Here is an 8,958-nt window from a genome sequence, read left to right as displayed (position 1 = left end):
AGGCCGCAAGGCTATGTCTTTCTAAATTCGAACAAATCGAAAGATTGTTCAAAGTACAATTAAACTGATTGATCCTGTCAGTTGCCATATGCTTGTCTGAAAGACTAAGCCATGCATGTGCAAGCGAAGCTTGAAAAAGTGGAACCGCGAATGGCTCATTAAATCAGTTACTATCTATTAGTTGATTTGCAAGCTAAATGAATAACTGCGGTAACCCTGCAGCTAATGCATGCTGATTGTCCGACACTGTCGGAGACTTTTACAAGACTACACCGGGTGATTTGCTAAGTACAGACACATCCCGTGATGAGTCCTAGTAACTGAAAGATCCCAGATAGCTTCGGCTTGGGGACGGAACTTCCGAATTTCTGACCTATCAACCTATGATGGTAGTGTAACGGACTACCATGGTTGTGACGGGTAACGGGGAATCAGGGTTCGATTCCGGAGAGGGAGCCTTAGAAACGGCTACCACATCCAAGGAAGGCAGCAGGCACGCAAATTACCCACTCTCCGCACGAGGAGGTAGTGACTAGAAATAATGATATGAACCTTTATGGTTTGTAATCAGAATGGAATGGACTTAAAAGCTCCATTGATGAACGAGTAGAGGGCAAGTCTGGTGCCAGCAGCCGCGGTAATACCAGCCTCTACAAGCGTATGCAATAGTTGCTGCGTTTAAAAAGCTCATAGTTGGATCTGTTTGAGTAGAACGGCAACATGGTCTTCAGTTAAATCTGTTGACTCGTTCCGCTCATCCTTCGCATCGAAGAAATAGTTTGCACTTAAATGTGACGAACTGTGGAAACGGTGTTTTCACCCTGAGAAAATTAGAGTGTTCAAAGCATCCTTTGGGATCGAATAATAAAGCATGGAATAATGGAGAATGACCCGCTACTCGATTGATGCCGGTTGGCTGAGTGCGGTAATGATTGAAAGGAACAGACGGGGGCATTTGTATTGCTACGTTAGAGGTGAAATTCTTGGATCGTGGCAAGACAAACTACTGCGAAAGCATTTGCCAAGAATGTTTTCATTAATCAAGAACGAAAGTCAGAGTATTGAAGAGGATTAGATACCCTCGTAATTCTGACCATAAACTATACCAACCTACAATTTGTCAAAGTCGATCTTGACTTGGCAAGAGATTAACCGGGAAACCAAAGTTTATTGGTTCCGGGGGAAGTATGGTTGCAAAATCGAAACTTAAAGGAATTGACGGAAGGGCACCACCAGGAGTGGAGCCTGCGGCTTAATTTGACTCAACACGGGAAAACTCACCCGGTCCAGACATCTTAAGGATTGACAGATTGAATATCTTTCATGATTATATGGGCGGTGGTGCATGGCCGTTCTTAGTTAGTGGAGTGATCTGTCTGGTTAATTCCGATAACGAACGAGATCTTCTCCATCTAAATAATGAAATTCACTATATGTGAATTCAAACACTTCTTAGAGGAACTATGCGGAATTAAATACCGCAGATGAAGTGAGGCTATAACAGGTCTGTGATGCCCTTAGATGTTCTGGACTGCACGCGCGCTACACTGTGTACTTTTAGATTGAGTACTCAGCCCTTGGTCCGAAATGGACTGGGCAATCAGAGAAAAGTACAGCGCTTCAAGGGGATCGTCTGTTGTAACTTGCAGACGTGAACCAGGAATTCCTGGTACTTATGAGTCAACAACTCATAGGGATTACGTCCCTGCCCTTTGTACACACCGCCCGTCGCTACTACTGATTGGATAGTTAAGCAAGAATTGCAAATTCCTACTGTTGGGACTTCGGTCTCCGGCAACGGGATGAAGCGGATCGAGCTTAATTGTCTAGAGGAAGTAAAAGTCGTAACAAGGTTTCCGTAGGGGAACCTGCGGAAGGATCAGTGATTGATTCCTTCGGGCATGGCTGCTGGTAGAGGCCATGTCTGTAGTGCGCATGACGCTCTGTCGCTAGAGATTGCTTGGCAACCAATCTCGAATTATGTATCGAGCTCAAAAACTACTTGTGTGGATACATAGTTCAGCAGTCATGGCAAGGGACTGCTTAAAGGGAGACTAGTTAGCAAAAGCAGCCTAGCAGAACTGCAGCTATCTAGATCTCAGAAGCTGGGTTATAGAAGCCCAGCTATAGACTTGTGAATGAGAAAGGCCTAAAAAGGTCCACAAGTCGCGTGGTTAGAACCGACACGCAAAAATCCCAGCGAGTGACAGAGCGTTGCGCTGTTCAGTGGGAAAGAGTTGAGCTACTCGGGGCGCCCACTGAACTTGCTCCGAGCCAAAGGCTCGAAAAAACACAGCTTAGCCTCAGATCCTTTACATAGAAGGCTAGCTAAAATAAACTTACCTTGGACGAGGGTAAAGTTTAGTCAGTTCTTAGGGGAGAGTAATCCACAGCTTCTCGCCCTCTGAACATTCTCCCAGATATGTAGGTCTGGGAGAGTCTCCTCCTGTTCTTCGGAATCTGGAGGTAGACAAAGACAGTACGATACGATCTTGCATCGGGATGACTAACCGATAATGATCATAATCTGACAATTTTTCCGGCTTGAGGCACCGGAGTCAGATTAAAGACACATACTGAACTAAAGGCGTATGTGCAAAGCTTGTCGGAGTGTAGAGAGTCAAGCTGAGTTGACTCGTCACGTGGTGATGACAACAGCCATGTGCAAAACACTCACAACTTTATCGTCTATGTGGAAAAGGTTGCTAACAGCGCTCTCTATGAGAGGCCCTCGCATATAACTATACGAGGAAAAGGCGATAGAGTTGTTTGAATGTGGGGCAGGTTCATCGACAAGCTAAGTTGATCACATTCTTGTTGTGGCATCCTACTAGAATTGGTCACGGTCTGCACCAACTCTCCCCAAGTTGGCCAGACTTAAAACTAGAAATAAGGTTTGCAGCTATGTGAACCTAGAAACTGTAAAGGAGTTGAAAGAACTTAAAGGAATTGAAAGAGGCCTTGAGGTATATCCTCTTGGTAAAGACCCACAAAAGCTCACAAAAGTGGCTTCGAAGGGCAAAACTGGTTCATCCAAAACAATTGGAGAGCTTAAAGCAGAACCAATTCGAATGAAACACTATTGGTGAAACTTCATCATGAGAACGTCACAAGCTGATCACGCTCTATGATATGACTAGTATTATGTTGCTTCTAGTAGGCTAAGCGCAAGCCGAAACATCAACATGTGAAAGTCGTAGAATTTTGCAATCAAACTGTGGCTAGTACTGTGATGTTACTAGTAACCTGGTGTTCCGTCATATGGCCAAGAGAGCATTTGAAGGCGAAACTTCTGCATGGGAAAGCTGCATCATGATCAAAATTTTATATCGAGTATTATGTTGACGTTAGTAGGCCTTGGCCGAAAACGCAGCATGTGAAAGGTATAGATAAAAGTTATTGTTGCAGTCAGTACTGTGTAGTTACTAGTAGCTGGATTTAAGCTCAAAATGAGACACTGTTGGTGAAACTTCATCATGAGAATGTCACAAGCTGATCAAGCTCTATGATATGACTAGTATTATGTTGCTTCTAGTAGGCTAAGCGCAAGCCGAAACATCAACATGTGAAAGTCGTAGAATTTTGCGATCAAATTGTGGCTAGTACTGTGATGTTACTAGTAACCTTGTGTTACGTCATATGGCCAAGAGAGCATTTGAAGGCGAAACTTCTGCATGGGGAAGCTGCATCATGAACAAAAGTTTATATCGAGTATTATGTTGACATTAGTAGGCCCTGGCCGAAAGCGCAGCATGTGAAAGGTATAGATAAAAGTTATCGTTGCAGTCAGTACTGTGTAGTTACTAGTAGCTGGATTTAAGCTCGAAATGAGACACTGTTGGTGAAACTTCATCATGAGAACGTCACAAGCTGATCACGCTCCATGATATGACTAGTATTATGTTGCTTCTAGTAGGCTAAGCGCAAGCCGAAACATCAACATGTGAAAGTCGTAGAATTTTGCGATCAAATTGTGGCTAGTACTGTGATGTTACTAGTAACCTTGTGTTACGTCATATGGCCAAGAGAGCATTTGAAGGCGAAACTTCTGCATGGGGAAGCTGCATCATGAACAAAAGTTTATATCGAGTATTATGTTGACGTTAGTAGGCCCTGGCCGAAAGCGCAGCATGTGAAAGGTATAGATAAAAGTTAGCGTTGCAGTCAGTACTGTGTAGTTACTAGTAGCTGGATTTAAGCTCGAAATGAGACACTGTTGGTGAAACTTCATCATGAGAACGTCACAAGCTGATCACGCTCTATGATATGACTAGTATTATGTTGCTTCTAGTAGGCTAAGCGCAAGCCGAAACATCAACATGTGAAAGTCGTAGAATTTTGCAATCAAACTGTGGCTAGTACTGTGATGTTACTAGTAACCTTTTCTTACGTCATATGGCCAAGAGAGCATTTGAAGGCGAAACTTCTGCATGGGGAAGCTGCATCATGAACAAAAGTTTATATCGAGTATTATGTTGACGTTAGTAGGCCCTGGCCGAAAGCGCAGCATGTGAAAGGTATAGATAAAAGTTATCGTTGCAGTCAGTACTGTGTAGTTACTAGTAGCTGGATTTAAGCTCGAAGTGAGACACTGTTGGTGAAACTTCATCATGAGAACGTCACAAGCTGATCACGCTCTATGATATGACTAGTATTATGTTGCTTATAGTAGGCTAAGCGCAAGCCGAAACATCAACATGTGAAAGTCGTAGAATTTTGCGATCAAATTGTGGCTAGTACTGTGATGTTACTAGTAACCTTGTGTTACGTCATATGGCCAAGAGAGCATTTGAAGGCGAAACTTCTGCATGGGGAAGCTGCATCATGAACAAAAGTTTATATCGAGTATTATGTTGACGTTAGTAGGCCCTGGCCGAAAGCGCAGCATGTGAAAGGTATAGATAAAAGTTAGCGTTGCAGTCAGTACTGTGTAGTTACTAGTAGCTGGATTTAAGCTCGAAATGAGACACTGTTGGTGAAACTTCATCATGAGAACGTCACAAGCTGATCACGCTCTATGATATGACTAGTATTATGTTGCTTCTAGTAGGCTAAGCGCAAGCCGAAACATCAACATGTGAAAGTCGTAGAATTTTGCAATCAAACTGTGGCTAGTACTGTGATGTTACTAGTAACCTTTTCTTACGTCATATGGCCAAGAGAGCATTTGAAGGCGAAACTTCTGCATGGGGAAGCTGCATCATGAACAAAAGTTTATATCGAGTATTATGTTGACGTTAGTAGGCCCTGGCCGAAAGCGCAGCATGTGAAAGGTATAGATAAAAGTTATCGTTGCAGTCAGTACTGTGTAGTTACTAGTAGCTGGATTTAAGCTCGAAGTGAGACACTGTTGGTGAAACTTCATCATGAGAACGTCACAAGCTGATCACGCTCTATGATATGACTAGTATTATGTTGCTTATAGTAGGCTAAGCGCAAGCCGAAACATCAACATGTGAAAGTCGTAGAATTTTGCGATCAAACTGTGGTTAGTACTTTGATGATGCTTGTAGCCAACCGAATTGGTTGAAAAGCCCAATAAGTAAGCTAACTTGGGAGAGCTTGTTGGAAACCAAATGCTACTAGATTGGTCCAAATACATCCTTCAACAGGGGATCACTTGGCTCGCTTTACGAAGAGGAGCACAGCTATATGTGTTAATTCGGTATGAATCGCAAGATTTGTTTACCGACCTCTCTAACGCAAAAGGCGGTCTCGGCTTCGGCTGTTGACTGCGTCCGATTCAGGGTTATATAACTCTCGATTGAACACATTGATGTTCTATTGTTGGTGCTTCCAATAAAATTGGAACACTTAAAGCAGAACCGATTCAAATAATAGCATTCTGATCAATGATTGCATTCCTTGATCAAGAACTGCTGGAGTCATTGTGATGGCGAATTTTCTTCATAAGAAAATTGCAAAGAGACGGAACTTAATGAGACTAGTATTATGTTGTTTCTAGTAAGCGGAAGCTGAAACAGCAACATGTGAAAATCAAGTTTTGTTCAATGATCTCGAGGCGATAAGTACTATGAAGCAACTAGTAGCCTAAGCATGACTCAGATTTGAGACAGTCAAAAAGACTGGCGAAACTTCTTCACATGAAAGTTACATAGAGAACTACAAATGTATACAGCGAGTATTATGTTGTTTCTAGTAGGCGAAAGCTGAAACATCAACATGTGAAAGTTGTCTGCAAACTGTAGAACGATATGTGATTAGTACTGTGCTGTTACTAGTAGCCAGTCTGACTGTAGAAGCCAAGACAAAGGGAAACTAATGCATCTGAAAAGGACAAGTTATGGAAAGGTATGCACGATAAGTATTATGTTGTTTCTAGTAAGCGGCAGCTGAAACATCAACATGTGAACGTCGTTGTGTACAGTAACCTAGAACTATATAGTCCTTAGTAACGTGCATTTACTAGTACCTGTAATTGGTATTCAGACTCAGGCAGTTTGGAATAGTTTGGCAAAGATGCACCAGAGAAAACTGGGATTTGATACAGAAATTGTTGAATACAAGTATTATGCTGCTTCTAGTAGGTTGAATCCGAAACATCAGCATGTGAAAATTGAAAACATTTCTGGTTCGAATTGTCACAAGTATTTGGTGATCTGAGTAGCCAAACTCACTACAACGCCAATTGAAGGCAAAAATTCTCAACGGGAAAAGCTATTCTCATTGAATGAGCTAACAAGACGAGTATTATGTTGCTTCTAGTAGGCGAAAGCCAAAACATCAACATGTGAAAGTCTTGCTGAACAAATTTAATGTTGTTGAGCTCAGTACCGTGTGAATTAGTAGCCATAATTGGCGAGCGAAAATTGAACTGGCGAAACTTCGTCTTTGGAAAATTGCAGATGCCGAGCACTTATTTTGCAACGAGTATTATGTTGACTGTAGTAAGCGAAAGCCGAAACAGCAACATGTGAAAGCTGTTGAAATTTGTGGTCATTTTGCAATAAGTACAAGGAGTGTAACTAGTAGCCAGGTCAAAATTTGGGATAAGAATGAGCAAAAATTCTGCATGAGAACAGTTGAAATTATGAAACTAAATTACAAAGACTAGTATTATGTTGTTTCGAGTACGCGAAAGCGGAAACATCAACATGTGAACGTTTGTAACGAAGTTTCGTTAATTTTCAGCCTAGTACTGAGCAAGAACGAGTAGCCTCATCTCCAATCCCACGCAAAATGTAGTGAAATATGTGAGTGAACCTTATTCACGGTGAGGGTTTCCCGAGGTCTGTATTGCAGCGAGTATTATGTTGCTTCTAGTAAGCGAAAGCTGAAACAACAACATTTGAAAGTTGGAATTAATGACTGAATGGAAACTTCGACCTGTGTTTGATAGTAGTAGCGAACAAAACTGCTGAATCGGTTTCTGTCTCATATTGGTCAGTGAACCAATTAAGAGACAATCAACTACATAACCTGAATTGGGCGAGAGAACCCCCTTAACTTAAGCATATCAGTAAGGGGAGGAAAAGAAATCAACTGAGAATCCCTTAGTAATGGCGAATGAACAGGGAAAAGCTCATCGGGAAGAGAAATGGCAACATTTCTCGGTGTCCGGTATGGTTTGATGCTAGACTGGTGAATTTGTCCTGATGTCTACTGGAAAGTAGCATCAAAGAAGGTGAAAATCCTGTAAAGGTCATTTTCGATACCAGTCATAATGGCTCATTCCTATGAGTAGAGTTGTTTGAAAGTGCAACTCGAAGCTGGAGATATGTCTCTCCAAAAGCTAATTATAAAGCGAGACCGATAGTAAACAAGTACCGTGAGGGAAAGTTGAAAAGCACTCTGAAGAGAGAGTGAAAAGTACGTGAAACTGTTGAAGGGGAACTGGAGTGAGCGTTACCATACTCAATGCCTTGATATTATATTCTCGGCTACCGAGTAGTGTAGTTGTCGTCTTTTGGCAAATCTTGTTAATGAATCGAGCAGAAGTTTTCCTCGGAATTCTTCTTGTTGATTCTAAACAAAATGAGATAAATTGATCTTGATTGCCTGTCTGACCTCAACTTCCTATTCAATGCTCTCTACAGCCCGTCTTGAAACACGGACCAAGGAGTGTGAGTTGCTTGCAAGTGTTGTCGCTCATTGAAAGCGCACACGCGAAATGAAAGTGAACAGTGTAATTTTTATGAATTGCACTACTTTGTGTGGTGAGGGCGCCGATTCGGTGTCCCGCAACCACGGACGGTTTTGCTCTTATTGCATGACTGATCCAGAGCAAGTAGCACACGACCCGAAAGATGGTGATCTATGCTTGGGCAGGGCGAAGCCACGGGAAACCATGGTGGAAGCCCGAAGCGGTTCTGACGTGCAAATCGATCGTCTGACCTGAGCATAGGGGCGAAAGACTAATCGAACCATCTAGTAGCTGGTTTCCTCCGAAGTTTCCCTCAGGATAGCAAAAGCTTGAGCAAGATTGAAAAATCTTCGCAAAGCAATTTCATCGGTTAAAGCGAATGATTAGAGGAATGGGGGAAAATTTTTCCTTCACCTATTCTCAAACTATAAATCGGTGAGATGTCCTTGTGACTTAATTGCACTTGGACTATGAATGCAAGCTTTTTGTGGGCCGCTTTTGGTAAGCAGAACCGGCGATGTGGGATGAACCAAAAGTTGGGTTAAGGCGCCTAACTACTTGCTCATGAGTCACCACAAAAGGTGTTGATTGATACTGACAGCAGGACGGTGGTCATGGAAGTTGAAATCCGCTAAGGAGTGTGTAACAACTCACCTGCCGAATCAATCAGCCCTGAAAATGGATGGCACTAGAGCTCGTGGCCTATACCCAACCATGAATATCAATATCTAACGCAAGTTAGATTAGAGAAAAAGAGCCTCACCAGCTCAAAAATGATATTCATGTGTAGGAGGACACATTGATTGCGCTAAAGTATGGCACGCAAGTGTATGCGCGAAGCGATCAATGGAGCA

At 42.4% G+C, this 8,958-nt stretch overlaps 1 non-coding gene and 1 pseudogene across 1 annotated transcript in view; both read left to right on the top strand.

The window, feature by feature from the left end:
- Positions 1-5,600: 5,600 nt before the first annotated feature.
- LOC142356528 (5.8S ribosomal RNA) lies at positions 5,601-5,752 on the top strand (annotated as a pseudogene).
- A 1,683-nt stretch (positions 5,753-7,435) lies between these two features.
- LOC142356529 (large subunit ribosomal RNA) overlaps positions 7,436-8,958 on the top strand; it is a 3,523-nt gene continuing 2,000 nt past the window's right edge. Inside the window, exon 1 of the ribosomal RNA XR_012761434.1 lies at positions 7,436-8,958. This exon is cut by the window's right edge and continues 2,000 nt beyond it. This is a non-coding gene — a ribosomal RNA (large subunit ribosomal RNA).

Source organism: Convolutriloba macropyga, unplaced genomic scaffold (assembly GCF_964194025.1).
Source record: "Convolutriloba macropyga unplaced genomic scaffold, txConMacr16.3 SCAFFOLD_6270, whole genome shotgun sequence".
Taxonomy (NCBI): Eukaryota; Metazoa; Xenacoelomorpha; order Acoela; family Convolutidae; genus Convolutriloba; species Convolutriloba macropyga.
The sequence above is the reverse complement of the archived record's forward strand: the minus strand, read 5'-3'. Positions and strand labels throughout refer to the sequence as shown.